The 15,163-nt window shown below is 39.2% G+C and overlaps 1 protein-coding gene across 21 annotated transcripts in view; it reads right to left on the bottom strand.

Annotated features, from left to right (window-relative positions):
- LOC119841029 (BTG3 associated nuclear protein) overlaps positions 1-15,163 on the bottom strand; it is a 414,495-nt gene that overhangs the window by 365,218 nt on the left and 34,114 nt on the right. Inside the window, exon 1 of one of the 21 annotated variants that reach the window (XM_043495004.1) lies at positions 11-130. The exons of the other annotated variants lie outside the window; for them this stretch is intronic. The gene's annotated coding sequence lies outside the window, so the exon portion shown is untranslated. Of the gene's footprint in view, positions 1-10; positions 131-15,163 lie in introns of those variants that run through there. 21 annotated transcript variants of the gene reach the window in all.

Here is a 15,163-nt window from a genome sequence, read left to right as displayed (position 1 = left end):
TTATGTTTACCATCTGGAGTAGATGCAGGCGGGAGGTTTATAAAGACAAATGAACCCCAGAAGAGTTCTTCGAAGAGTGGGCCTCCTGGGCTAAGCGACAATAGCTTGTGACTGTATACGAGAAGAAATGACCCAAATGCTTATCCATTACAGAGGAATAACTCTGCCAGTGGGAGTTGTCTCATGAAAAGTGGATCTCACCTCCTTGGACGAGCACTGCAAGAACCAGTGTGTGAGAAATACCTTACTAGACAGGAAAGTAACTTGTTAATAAGTACAGGTTATATATTGTGTTTTTTGTTTTTCTTGTAATTATAACCTTATGTTTCCAAGCCCTTATACTTTTTTATTTGAATCTTTATCTCAAGCTCTGTTAAATAAATTTAAGATTAATTTGGTTTTCATTGCTTTTTCCTAAGGAGAGTGTAGATAAGTTGACCTATGTTAGGTTGATTTACAGCCATTGTATTAATTGCTGCAGTGACTGATGCCCACACTACCCTTCTTCTGCTGGTGGTGTGCGTCCTCACCAGGAGCGCTTCCATCAACTGAAGAGGGGCATGAAGAGGGGCAATGTCGGGGATTGAGAGCCAGGGCTCAGCTCCATGCACTTCCCCACCAGGAGCCCAGCTGCCGCCCTGGGCTTCTGGCCTCCACGCTCCCAGCTAGGAGCGGGGGGAAGCCACCCAGGGATTCTCACCTCCAGTGTGGAGATCTGCACCCAGAGTCCGGTCAACTGCCATGTTCCTGGCGGGGAGTGGGGAGCCTTGGCAGCAGCCCAAGCCAGGAGCCTGGGTAGCAGCCTGGTTTGGAACAGAGACTGGGCAGGAGCCTGGCTCAGAAGGCAGGAGCTAGAGCCATGAAATTGACATGAATGACGGCCAACAGCAGATGTAAGAAATGTAGTGTCTACACAGATATGCATCGCCCTAACTACACCTACATAAGCCCTATGCTTCTCCTTGAGGTGGTTTTATTATGTCAGCATAGCTGGGAAGTCGGTGGGAGGAGCATTAAATTTAGTATGTATACATCCTCTTTTGTGTCGACAAAAGCTGGCTTTTGTTGAAGAAACTGTGTAGTGTGGACAGGGCCTTATTAAACATAAGTAGTGATTGTTTTTGATATTCTTGTCCTTCAAGATTTTATAACTAGAAGATCTTATCCTTTTACACCTAGTTTTTATGTACAGATTGGAAGTGGAAAACAAGCTTTCCTGGTTTTACAAATCCAAATTGGCTTCTTAACTTTGAATGCAATAGTCATTGAACTGAACTAGTTGAATAAACTGAAACGAAGAAGATATTCTCTCTGCACCTGCAGAAGAGCCTACTGCTTTCAAAAGCTGGTTTAGCACTTCTGGAACCATAGTTTGTTGGTGCTCAGTCAGTGACTTCCACCAGTTCAAATGGTTTGACTTTCTTTAAAACTTGCCAGCAGACATATACTCATTAATATTATTTTTTGCATTTAATTTAAATGATTTTAATATATATTATAATAAATTTAAGCCTTAACATAAGTTGTCAATTTCAAATAGGTTTGTTTTTTAAAAAAAACTTGTATTTAATTAAAAATTAAAAAAATCTATTTTTATCCACTCTCCTATTTGAACAACTTCAATTAATGCTTATTTTCAGTTTAAGGTGCTTGGAATTTCCCAGCAGGGAGCAAGCGCATGCCTTAGTTCCAGAAAACAATTACAGTTCCTCAGTGAGGATTAACCACGCATAGCATTATGTTTAAGTTTGTCTGTTTTCAAGTTTTCTGTGCATAAAAATGACCTATTGTTTAACGGTGGAAGAAGATGTTTCTTCCCACTTAACTAATCCAAAAATGTCTGACTGGATTTTGCTCAAACCCTACCAGGAAAAATTAAAACAAAATTAAAATTTTAGGTTGATGTCATACATTGAACGCTTTATGCTGACTGGCAAGCCAGGGACTAGCAGTAGGAAGATACAGATGCTCATGTAAGAGGTGGGGTTGGGTGACAAGGAATAAAAGAAAAGGAGTACTTGTGGCACCTTAGAGACTAACAAATTTATTTGAGCATAAGCTTTCGTGAGCTACAGCTCATTTCATCGGATGCATTCGGTGGAAAATACCAGGAATAAAAGGTATATAGTATAAGGAGGAAAAGGTTCCATGTACACATTTACTAGGACTGTTTGCTGCATCATCCTCTATTTTCGCCTACAAGTCTCCCATTGCAAGCACTCATGCAGCCTTTGCATATGAGATCTGACAAGATGACAGTTTGGGGTATTGCTCTATGGCAGAAGGCAGTCAGGTACTTTTGAACCTGTTAACTTTGTCTCAGCAAGTGTTTATCTGAACACCATGAACTGTTTAACACCCTTCTCTGCCTTTTGATTTTTTAAACATGATACAGGATAGAGAACACAGTTCAATCTCTAAATTAAACTTGTAATTGACTTGAAATGAAATTAATTATGAAGTTTTGGTAGATGAAGATTTATTAACCTTCAGATGATTTAAAAATTTCTGTCATCAAAATATTCAGTAGTCTGTTACTCCTCTGTAATGATGACAGTTCTCTCTCAGAATCTAGGAACATTTCCCCAAATTTTGGAAGGATAATTTTTTCTTGGGATACAGGAAGGCAAGGAATGTAGTATATATCTTTAGGTTTAATCATCTCAGTGACTCATTCATGTTCTAAGTGCTACTACGAAGACAAGTATTTTTTGAAATGCCAACTTCTAAAATACAGATGGATGAAGTTAATGTAATAGCTCCTGTAATTTGTAAAGGGATCAATAGGCCAGGAGGTTTTGCTAATCAGTAGTAATACAGATTTCCAAAGTAAGTATGTGTACTGTTTTTTTTGTTTGTTTGAAGTAGATCTATTACTGCAGGGAGGAACAACCCCCTCCCACTCTCCTTTCTTTCTTTTTTTCCTTTCTTCTTCTTTGCATGGCTGATAAAGTTAGGTACAAATTCCAGAGGAAATCAACATTGATCAGAATTCATCTTAACATCTGGAAAGAAATCAGTATTGATATGTGTCAATGTTTAAAAGCTGAATGTGATAGAAGAGTAGGAAGCATGGCGAGGAGCAGGGATATGACTGTGGGAATTGTGGAAGAAAGGGTTTGTGAATGGAGGGAAAGGAGCTAGACTGTGGGTGTTGAGGGAAGCCATGGAGGAAACATGGGGATGTTGGGCTGCGATAGAAGGTCTAGGAAAATTTGGGATATCTGTGAGGAGGATGGGGCAAGAAACTGGGGAGCAGAGCTGGTGGAAAGAAACAGCAGCAAGTGGAGCTCCTGGCTGTGACTTTTTGGAGGTTGCCTGAAGTATCGGGGGTAAATCACTACCACCTGCTTACAGCAGGAGGGCGCCCTGACTGTGCCCACTAGAGGAAACGGTCTCCAGCTAGTGGCTTTTGGCTGCTCTGCTCTGGGCTCTTTCCCTCTGCAGGTTAGCAATTCACACACCCTACTTTGCTACACTCAGGTGCCAGTCCCGTCTCTCGTGCACACCGATCTGCTTACTTCGTGGAAACAATGTACCCTAGTTCACTGGTTTCACCTCAGTTCTACACTCTTCTTAGCAAAAGGCTATGAAAACCAAATTGAAGTTTATTTAACAGAGCTTGAGATAAAGATTCAAATAAAAAAAGTATAAGGTTTGAAACTAAGAAAAAGTCTGAACTAAAAGAAATGGTTGCAACCTTTTTCGCTTGGTTCAATGAAGCATTACTTTAATCTTATTTGGAGTGATTTTTTGTTGTTCAAGAATTAACTAAACAAAATGTACAGTTATGATCAAGCAAGTAGAATTCTAGGTCCATCATCCTTCAGCCTGTTTTAATCTGAATTCATATGTAGTTTTAAAGTCAAGGAGAAGGTAGTGGCAGGATGTTCTCTGTGGTAGTTCCTCAGTTCTAAAGACTCACTCTCTCCTCAGCCTCCCACCCCAACCCTAATCCCTCCGAGCGTGGCCTAACACATTCTGAATAGTGTCACCATGATGTTTTTCCATCTAATGGGTTTGGATCAATATAGAATGACTGACTGTAAAATAACTTGAGTCTTGAAGAGAGAATTTTTATCAATTCAAATAAATACAATACCTAGACTGTAGGCTTCTTGAGGGAACGAACCTAATCTATGTTCTGTACAGAGCCAAGTATGGTTAACAACAAATACTAATGAAGCCAATATCTGAAGTATTTTTACCTTCCAGACTCCCACACTTTGTTTCTTTTTCAACTTAATAAAATATTTATGTTTACAAAAAAATTTTGGGGGGAGGGAAGAACGGCCTGTTGATGGCAAATGTACAGAGCTGAGAACAGCTTTGGGGCTTTTTTAAACATTATTACTATCACTGCCAAACTCATAAATGGGAAAGGGGGCAAAGACAGAGAGCTGCCTGAAACGCCACAGAGAGGTAACTCTGTTTTTCACCTGAAAGCATTTATTCACAAATACATGGAGTTAAACATAAAACTAGAAGCCCTATTTGTGATGTTTGAACTGTAAACAACCACCAGGGTATAACAGGTAGAGGTGACAAGGGTAGAACTATTTTTGTTTACATTCCATGTTTCTTTAAGAATACAAATATTTATAGGTAAATGTATATGACTACATTATCTTTTTTGGCTAAATTTAATTTAAAATACTAAAATCAGTGTGAAAACAGGTTACAGGTGTGTGGTCAACAGCCTTTCTAACATACAAACATGTATCAAATAAACATAATTTTACTTTCTAAAACTAATTTGAGGGGGGTGGGGTATGAATAGGGTGATTTAGAAACGTAGAGCTTCAATACATTAAATGTATATATCAGCTGATCCTGTTTCAGTGACTGCAAATATTGGCTGATGTTCCTGAGTGCTACTTTACTGTGGCCAGATTGCTACAATACTTTAATTGTATTAATTAATTGTAACAGAAGAACATTTGTTCCAATTTACCATATAATCCATTATAATGTGACATTTTACTTCCCCTCTGCCTGCTTCAAAGCTTTAAAACAAGAATAAATCCAAAGAGGAAAAACTGATAAACACAAACACACATTTTCAAATAGTTATTTTTTGTTGCAAATATATATTTTCTTCTCCATGCACCTGTTGGTCGCCAGTCAACCCCTTCTTTATTTGCCCTGCATCCAGCGTGGGTACTACTGATTTAGGCCTCAGTCCTACAGACTTAAATACGTGCTTAGCCTTACACACTGTGAGCAGTCCCGTTGAAGTCAATGGAACTACTCACCATGTGTTAAGTAAAGCAGGTACATAAATATTTGCTGGATCAGGGCCCAACAGTGCTTTTCGCAGGCTTTCACCTCTGTGACTTTCAAAACTTTTATAAACCCAAAGTCTGGCTCTGTGTCTAGACCAGAGTCACTCCATTTGGCAGCCAGAACTGAGTCTTCCTACACTACTGAATAATTCCCTAACAAAATACATTATATATCAACATACTATAAAATATGAATTAATAAGCAAAACATAATAAAAAGCAGCCTTTTAAATAAATAGTGTATAAGATCAAATGCATTGTAAATAGAAGAACTGCCATGCCTCCTATGGATTTCATGCACCAACATGTTGGAAATAGAAATATGAAACCTCAAAAGTATTTTAAAAAGAAAGTCCGATTTTACACTGCATTGACTTGCACTGTAAGCTATGAAGAGAAAAGAATGCATCTTAAAATTTCTGAACTTTTACCTTTCTTCTTCCCACTCCACATTACTCAAAAACGGTAAGTAAAAACATTCATTGTTTATACCCTATATTCTGTAAGTAAACTGAACCACAACTGTTAATGTTTAATTATAAAAGTACTAGGATATTACAATATATAATAAGAATTACAACAAGCTTTATTACATGTGATATTAGGAAGTTCTTAGTTTCCAAACGTAACGTAAATGCTTTTGGCCCTGTTAGGCCATACCTAACGATATTGCACCACTGACCGAGGACTATGGGGCTTACATATGAAAGTTTATAAAGTGCTAAGGAATTTCAAAGATGATACTTTTCAGTTTCCCTATACAGAATAAAACAAAGTGTATGTTTGTAATGAGATACCCCTGAAAGATCCCATAGGCAAAAAGCCAGGCACCATCATAATACTGGACTTTGTTCACTAAAAAAATCACTATATTTAATGCTTCACTACTGTCTTTCTGGCAACTATGAGTGGGGCAGGGGGACAAACTGGGAGTCATTACAGCCTCATGCATAGGTGTTGGTCAGTTTATCCTTTAAGAATGAGCTACTAATGTATAGCTGACATTGAGAATTCTTTCAACCTCTGTATTGAAAAGAATCAAAAGAGAGGAATGCAGGTTATAGAAACATATTACTGCAGCCAGAGCACAGAAATCTGGCCTCCCTATGTACGTGTTGATTGGCATGAAAGTGAAAGTAAAACAAGTAGGTAACCTAAAAATATCACTTTGATAATGTGGTGCTCAGACACTGTGCCGATGGGCTACAGTGCAAATCCCAAAAATTGAGAACGATAGCAGGAAAAATTAAATAGATGCCTTAACAGCAAAGGATCTTGGAAGTTTGGTCTTCCTCTTGTAAGAAGTCAGAACTTAAAAACTTAAATAAAATTGATTGTTTTAAACCCATAAAAGCTCCACAATCTGCAGAAACTCTTGTTCTCTTCAGGTTGTCTTGTTTCTCTTCAGATAATTTCCCCTCTTTTGCATCCTATCTGGTACAAGTCTCTGTTTTGCTTGGTCATCTTTTTCCTTCTCTCCATACTAACCATTCTAACTCTACTTTTGCCCAGTATCCCACCACTAAGCTTTGCTTGGATGCTCTCCCATGATACTTCTCCATTTGTCCATGTCTGTTTTATTTATTTATTTTTATTAAACTAAACACTGAAAGGGCTTATCTACATTACAAAATGTTAGTATGTTTAACTATTATTGTGAAGGGTCACATTAGCTGACACCATGATGACTATGGCTGACCGGGTAACAATGACAATAGGTTACAATTAACTATAGTATAAAATGAACAATACACTGTTTTATTCCTTTATAAACTGTACGGAGTGTGGCTTTGAAGGTATAGCAGTGCAAGCATTTTTCACTATGGCTAGCAGGTATCAAGTAAATTTTTCAAGTCTTGGTTTGAAAAAGTAATGGTAACATTACTCTGAAGTCTTAGGCCCTACTCCTGCAAACAAAACAAACATATGTTTAACTTTACAGATATGAACAGCCTCACTGAACTCACTGAGACTACTTACAGGCATTAAGTGTGCATATAAATGTTTGCAGAATCGAGGTCTTAAATTGTTGATTTTCAGATCACATTTAAGAAATGTGATGAGTATCTTCACAACTACTCATCCCCTTTGGTGAGTTGCTGTTACATATAAGTTTCAGAGTAGCAGCCGTGTTAGTCTGTATTCGCAAAAAGAGAAGGAGTACTTGTGGCACCTTAGAGACTAAGACATTTTTTTGAGCATAAGCTTTCGTGAGCTACAGCTCACTTCATCGGATGCAACTGTAGCTCACAAAAGCTTATGCTCAAATAAGTTTGTTAGTCTCCAAGGTGCCACAAGTACTCCTTTTCTGTCAGCCTAAGGGTTTGTCTACAGACAGATGCTACAGCGGTGCTGCTGTGGCATGGTAGCATCAAAACTTGCTACAGTGACATAAGGAGCTTTTCCATTGCAGTAGTTAATCCACCCTCTGAGAGGCCATAGCTGTGTCAAAAGAATTCATCCATCAACCTAGCAGTGTCTACACAATGGCTTAGGTTGGCTTAACTACATCCCTCAGGGGGTGTGAATTTTTCACAGCCTTTAGTGACATAGCTAGGTCAATCTAAGTTTTAGGTTTAGACCAGGCCTAAATTAATCCAAGTTTATGCATATGTTGAGGTACCGTAGCCAGTATGCAACACTTAATTATTCTGGCTATTAATTAACTTCAGCCATAGGTTTCATTACTGGACAATTACAAATCAGGACTGGTCTAAACTGAAAACTTGTATCGTCATAGCTGTAACTCCCAGGGGTGTGAAAAATCCACACCCTAAGAGTTTGTCCACACTTAAAACTCTACAGCAGCACGGCTGCAGCTGCGCCACTGTAGCAGTTCAATGTAGACATACTCTACAGCGATAGGAGAGGTTCTCCCATTGCTGTAGTCAATCCACCTCCATGATGTCAATGGCAGAATTCTTCTTGGCCTAGCACTGAGTACACTGGGAGTTAGGTTAGCATAGCTACATCTCTCAGGGATGTGGATTTTCCTGTGAGACGTAGTATGCCAATGTTTGTTTTCTGCATCGACCACCTCTATGAAACAAGAGCTACCAACCCACATCAGTTATAGCCCTTCCTAAGGTTAATACTGTGTACAGAATTTGAGGTAGTTATTTAGTTGTATTGCTTGCATCCACTAAGTGGAGAATCTTTACTGACAATTGCTCCTAATTTTCAGAAAATTGGTCTAGACAAGGATATTACTCCAGGTGGACACCTCAGGGAACAATTCCAGTATATTTTATCTTCCATTCAAAGAACACTGAATAATGTTTTGCTGCCTGAAGGGGCATCCTGGGCTAACAACTGTAGTTCCCATTGTGGGTACTTATATAGGGGTATGAAAAATAAAAGTATGGGTAGTTAAAAGTTGGCTACATCTCAGCAATATTGCTTTGAGAAAAGTTGGTGGCGGCATATACCAACAAGGCAGGGGGAGAGAGGGAGATTCACCATACCTTAACGTTCTGACCAAATGAAGTACTCACATATGAAAAAATGTTCACGAAAGGGAAAAATATCCAAGATTTAAAAAATCTTACCCATAATTTAATTCATCCCCTATTCAGAAATGTGTTTGTGAATGCTGGTCCAAGAATAACCTGTCTGCAAGTTCAGCCTGGGCAAATTTTAATTCAGTTATCCAAGATGTTTAGACTACCTCTATAAACAAACAACAGAAAGGAACTTGTAGTATGGTACAGAAGATGGTCATCCCTTGAAAATATCAGTGTGTATGTAGTGATGCTGGCAGAACCGTGCCAGCTAATGCTAAAGCCTCTGGGCCTCACTGAATATTGACAAATGCATAGCTGAAAAGCAGTCTGACTCACCTTTGTTTTAGTATTGTTAAAACAGACAGAGTTAGAAGAGTGAATTTAGTGTTTAGACTTTATGAAATGCTTGTAAGATCTTGCTTATTAGATCTGTATGCCATGTTATGTGGTAACATTTAAATGTTTGCTCTGTAACTATAAAAATGTTTGCTAAAACTGAAAATCCCCACAGCCAGTGGAGAAGCATTACCAAGCATGAAATGCTAACTAACCACAAGAACAGGTTTCAGAGTAGCAGCCGTGTTAGTCTGTATGCGTAAAAAGAAAAGGAGTACTTGTGGCACCTTAGAGACTAAGGTCAAATGCTCAAATAAATTTGTTAGTCTCTAAGGTGCCACAAGTACTCCTTTTCTTTTAAACCACAAGAAGTGTCATCTTCTCCCCAACAATAGAAGGCATAGACAAGCCATTGTGGGACATCAATGGACAAAAGACTTTGTTGATTGCTTCCCCCCAAGCCTTAGTCCCATCATAGCCTGAATGCTGAGGGAAGGGTATAAAAATGCCTGTCAAAGAGGAATTGTTATCACTATGCTGCTTGGAATTCAGAGAGGGAAAATTTCTAAGCATAAGCAAGGGACCCCCAAGATGCTTGGTTTGGATTAGCTCTAAAGGACATACGGAGCTTGCGTATTACATCAGCGACTATTACATTTTGGAGCCTAAGACTGTATCACATTTGGGCGCGTAGGTTTACCTGCTTTAACCTTGTAAATAACTCAAGGGTATGTCTACACTGGCAGAGTTAAAGCACCAACAGCTACAGCACCACTCAGAGAACACTGAAGGGAAACCGCTGTTGTGTGTTCACACCGTCAGCTGCCTGCCCAATAGCATGTTCACATTTGTGGCACTTGCAGTGGTATTCAGAGTGGTGCACTCTGGGCAGCTATTCCACAGAGCATCTCTTCCTCTTCTGCTGCTAAGAGTTGTGGGAAGGCAGAGGGGGTCGCGGGGCATGCTGGGTCCTATCCCAATGCCCTGTGAAATCCCTGTGCTTCTGTCTGCATTTGGCACCATCTTTCAATGGTTTGTGTTAGAGGCGCAGCGTGGGGCCATAAGGATCAGGGATGCCTTGAGGCAGCAATTTGAAGTGGAAAGCCATTAATATTTGTTGCTCTGCTCAGGAGTGCAGTGCTTGTAATGGAAGGAGGTGATTGTGATTGGTGCAGACGATGCACTATGAAGGTTTAAGAAAATTGCCTGTTACTTTGCAGGGCTCTGTTTGCTTTCAATTAATGGAATGGTCTTCCTCTGGTAAGAAGTCAGAACTTAAGCTGCTTTACTGTGCAGAAACTTGCCAGTGTAGACAAGGCCTTAGTTAATAAATCTTTAGTTGGTATTATAGGATTGTCTACAAACATTGTACCTCAGATCTCAAACTAAAGACAACTGACCTGGGTAAGTGACTGATTCTCTGGGACTGGAAGTAACTGTTGTAATTTTTGGTGTAAGGGACCATCTACCATAAAAACAGGCATGCGGGTGGCAAGATAGACCAGAGTGCCCAAGGAGACTATCTGTGACTCCACGTTAAGGTTGTTACAGTACTTTAGGAGTTCACAATTGTTACTTAGTGAAATCTAATTATAGAACATACAAACAGTTGGGGATTTGTGCCCTGTCCCTTGACAGTCTGCCCTGAGGTTGTCACTCATTCTCATGAGCTACTCTAGACAGCTTGACATATGTATCTGTACCAATCTGAAACATATGCTTTGAAGTTTATGTTCACATATATTTTTAAACCCATTTTTGATTAATGCAGAGTGCAAATTGCATGAGAGGTAAAAAAATTTCCACTTACTAACATGTTTTCATTCAACTAAATGAAAATCATTGAGGTTTGTGTTCAGGGAAGGAATATCCTCAGTTTAACACACACAACACAGTTGAAACTCAGTGGTCATAAAATGTCTCAGGGCAGAAGGGAATCAAAAGAGACAGTGTCTCACTTCTTGCTATTAATACATGATATAAATTCAAATACTATTTTGGACTGCTTTCATGAAAGGTCTGGTCTCATACATTCTCAACAAAATGATGATTCAATTGTACAATTTTTTTTAAAAAACTAACTTTTTTTTGGCTGAGGTAATAAGTGGGAACAAGACAGCAAATGATGGAACATTAATACAGTTAAGCCCAAATTCTGCATTGTTATTGCCTTATTGTTGTAAACCACAACATATGGCAAAGAGGACTTGGCTGTCCACAATACCATTTTAGGTGAATTAGAAGATATACCCTAGTGAAACGTTGTTTAAACTCGTTTGATTGACACAATGTGTGTAAACAAATTATACAACAAAAGCAGTGGTGAGTTTAAATATTTAAATTATTTTTAAAATATTTTGTACTTCTGTTGACCCTCAGTGGATTTCAAAGCATTTTACAAATATTAAGCTTCAAAACACAACAGCTATCTGAGATAGTTAAGGAATGCTAAAGAATCATTTCCACCAATCAAAGCCAGCCATAAGCAGGGTGGAATGTAACAGCTGTTCAGCAATTCTACACAGGAAGAGTATCAGATGTAACTAACAGAAAATCAGAAAGCAGAATTGCCTAGCTGGTAGAGGAGACCTGGGTTCTCAGGAGAATGCCTGAGTCCAAGTCTAGATCTGGGTTCTATTCCTGGCTCTGCCACTGGACTGCTAAGTGACATTACACAAGTCACTTCCCCTATATGTACCTCAGTTTCCCCATCTGTAAAATGGGGATGATACTTTGAGCAGTACGGACGAAAAGTACTGCAAGAGCTCTGGCAAGATTATTAAACTTCTAAAATGAATTAGGTGAGAAAACAGTTCTCAGAGGTAACTTGGCCAGAACACCCAGGCTAACTCTCTTACTCTTGTAAAAAGGATTATGTGACCTTTGATTACAAACTTTACTTTAAGAAAAGGAGTACTGGTGGCACCTTAGAGACTAACAAATTTATTAGAGCACTAATAAATTTGTTAGTCTCTAAGGTGCCACCGGTACTCCTTTTCTTTTTGCGAATACAGACTAACACGGCTGCTACTCTGAAACTTTACTTTATATCTCACTGCAAAGCCAATAACTCAAAAAAACCCTTTTGTTCATAACATCTTGTTGGGCCATGGGCTTGGTATAAATTCTTGGTATAAATTGGTATAAACGAAGACTGCCCACTACTGAATAACCAATACCATTTTTTGCAGCACCCCACAGCTTTCCTAAGTACTGTGGTAGCAGAGTGAAATTAACAAGACTGATGAGTTTCACTACTGCTAAAGACAGCTAGGAAGAAAGAAAAGTAGTAAAGACCTCTCCCACAGTACAGCGTGAACCCACAACTGTCAAAATGGTGTGGGAAAAGAGAAAGTTCAATCTTGCTTCCAGCAGATATGTATGTGTGTTCTGTATATGAAAGATAGGTGATTGCAAGCAGAGTCTAGGGACAGCACCCTTCCCAGCAGGGGTAGGTTAGTTGCAACTAGGTTTCTCACAATAGTAAATAGAGTGATAATGTTCCTGGGTGTTCCTGTACCTTGCTTGTGGACTCCCCCAATTCCTCTTTCATATCTGCCTCCAACTACTGGGTGTTCTAGTAAACCTTTTTGACACCGGCCACTGCAGAAGTCACGAAGGTTGTGGAACGACACGGAATCCGTGACCTCTGTGACAGACACGCAGCCTTACTTATGAACCACCAAGCACAGAAGAACAAGAAACTCTGGCAGCACTAAGAGAGAGGCAGTAGTTGTTTGGAGGGAGCCAGACAGACACCAGAACCTGCTGATCTGGAGAAGTTAAACCTGCCTTTCAGCATTAAAGGATAGTAGGACTTTAGGCAACAAATGTGTGTAGACTGCTTGTTTTAAAATCCTATTTTCTCCTCTAATGCTTTGTTCCGATTGCTAAAAAACAATACACAACCGACACACCACCTTAGTATTTTATGACATGTTTGTTGCCTTTCCTTGTTTTTGATATTTTGAACAAAAAAATCCCTATTTATTTAATATTTTATTAAACCATTTTATTTTGTACTAGATTGGAATGTATTTGTACTAGTGTCTATGAAGAGGTTTTAGAGAAACTGCCACATTCTTCATTATCTTCAGATGTAATTTCAGATTTCCACTACATACGTTCTCCAGTTTCAGTACAACAAAGTAAGGATTTTGACACAAAAATCTCTATATTTTAGCATTTACAATATACAGCTTAATAAACACAGTGTCAGGTTGATTCCAATAGAAAACTAAACAGACAGTATTTTTGTCTGGTTCAAATGAATGTGGTTACCTAATTAAAGCTCAACCACCCTCTTTTTGGAAAACTCCACAAGAAAGAAAAAAAGAAAAGAGTACTTGTGGCACCTTCAAGACTAACAAATTTATTTGAGCATAAGCTTTCATGAGCTACAGCTTATGCTCAAATAAATTTGTTAGTCTCTAAGGTTCCACAAGAAAGGACTCTAAAGATGGACTCTTCCTTGCAGAGCTCCTCAAATTTATCCTGGGGGGAGAGGGTTCAGGTCAGGGTTTGACTCAGCGCAAAAGGCTGCACAGTCTGCCCCCAAACATGGGTGAGGACATGAAAAACACATGGAGGTCATGCACTTCTTCATCAGATCTTGTCCCAGACAGCTCTGCTCCAATACAGCCACATTACAATGAACCACCCCGTATTTTTCACCCCTTTCTATAACATGAACCCCAACCTTACGGAGTGATATTCAGAGGAAGGGAAGGATAGAGTCATGGTAGCAAGCTAACACTAATTCCACAGAGAAAGGGGTAGATCAGCGGTGGGCAACTTGCAGGCCGCGAGACAGTTTGTTTACATTGACCGTCCACAGGCACAGCCGCCCGCAGCTCCCATTGGCCGCGGTTCGCTGTTCCTGGCCAATGGGAGCTGCTGGAAGCGGTGCAGGCCGCAGGGATGTGCTGACCGCCGCTTCCTGCAACCCCCATTGGCCAGGAATGGCGAACCAGGGCCACTGGGAGCTGCGGGCAGCTGTGCCTGTGGACAGTCAATGTAAACAAACTGGCTCACCGCCCACCAGTGCATTACTCCGATGGGCCACATGCAGGCCCACAGTTTGCCCACCACTGGGGTAGATGGATGAGATTCTGAGAGAATGCTTTAGACCAAAGGCTCTCACCACTTTGCCTTAGAAGTCTAAAGCGAACATCAAATAAGTGATAAATGTTGCAGAAGAAAATTCTACCTTGGTTCACAGATCAATAAATATTGCTTATTAGTACCTGGAAAATGGAGTTTTATGTAAATGTGTTGAAAAACATGTGTTACAAAACAGTATATGTTGTTTCAATAGTTCAATAGTTTAAGTTCTAGTTAAAAAAAAGGTACTTACAATGTTTTATAAGAGATTTAGTGGGGAAAAAAATTATCAAAATTGCCCATGACATATTTTTGTGGGGGTTTTGTTTTTTTTCAAAAAAGAACTCCCCTCCAAAAAAAAAAAATAGTTTTCAGTTTTTCATCAAAAAAAAATATCAAAAATTGAATTATTCTTCAAAAATATTTTTGATAAAATGATCAATTCTACTCAATATCACTTGTAAAAACTTTAAAGCAGGTAAGGAAAACCAATCAAAGTTCTAGTCTCTTTCCATCTCTGTTTAGGTCTTACTAAATTCAATTCTTCTTTCACTGCCAGCTTACAATAGTGGCCAGAAACGCCTTTGTTAATCTTTGGCTGATCAAAAATTTAAACCTTTTCTTTACAGAGATGGGCATCACCAAGATTATATACATGCCTGTGTTTATTCTAGGATGGAGAACTGTAACAATACCTTCCTGAGCTAACTAGGAAGACCATTGGGAGACTTTAGTTAGTGCAGAAAACAGCTGCAGTAAGTTTCAGTTACCTTCCTGGTAAAATTAGAAGTGATAATTACCACTCACAAAGTCCTATGTTTCAGAGTAGCAGCCGTGTTAGTCTGTATCTGCAAAAAGAAAAGGAGGACTTGTGGCACCTTAGAGACTAAAATTTATCTGAGCATAAGCTTTCGTGAGCTACAGCTCACTTCCTAT

This window comes from Dermochelys coriacea, chromosome 12, assembly GCF_009764565.3.
Source record: "Dermochelys coriacea isolate rDerCor1 chromosome 12, rDerCor1.pri.v4, whole genome shotgun sequence".
NCBI classification, from domain to species: Eukaryota; Metazoa; Chordata; order Testudines; family Dermochelyidae; genus Dermochelys; species Dermochelys coriacea.
Note: the sequence above shows the minus strand (reverse complement) of the source record. Positions and strands in the feature narration are given on the sequence as shown.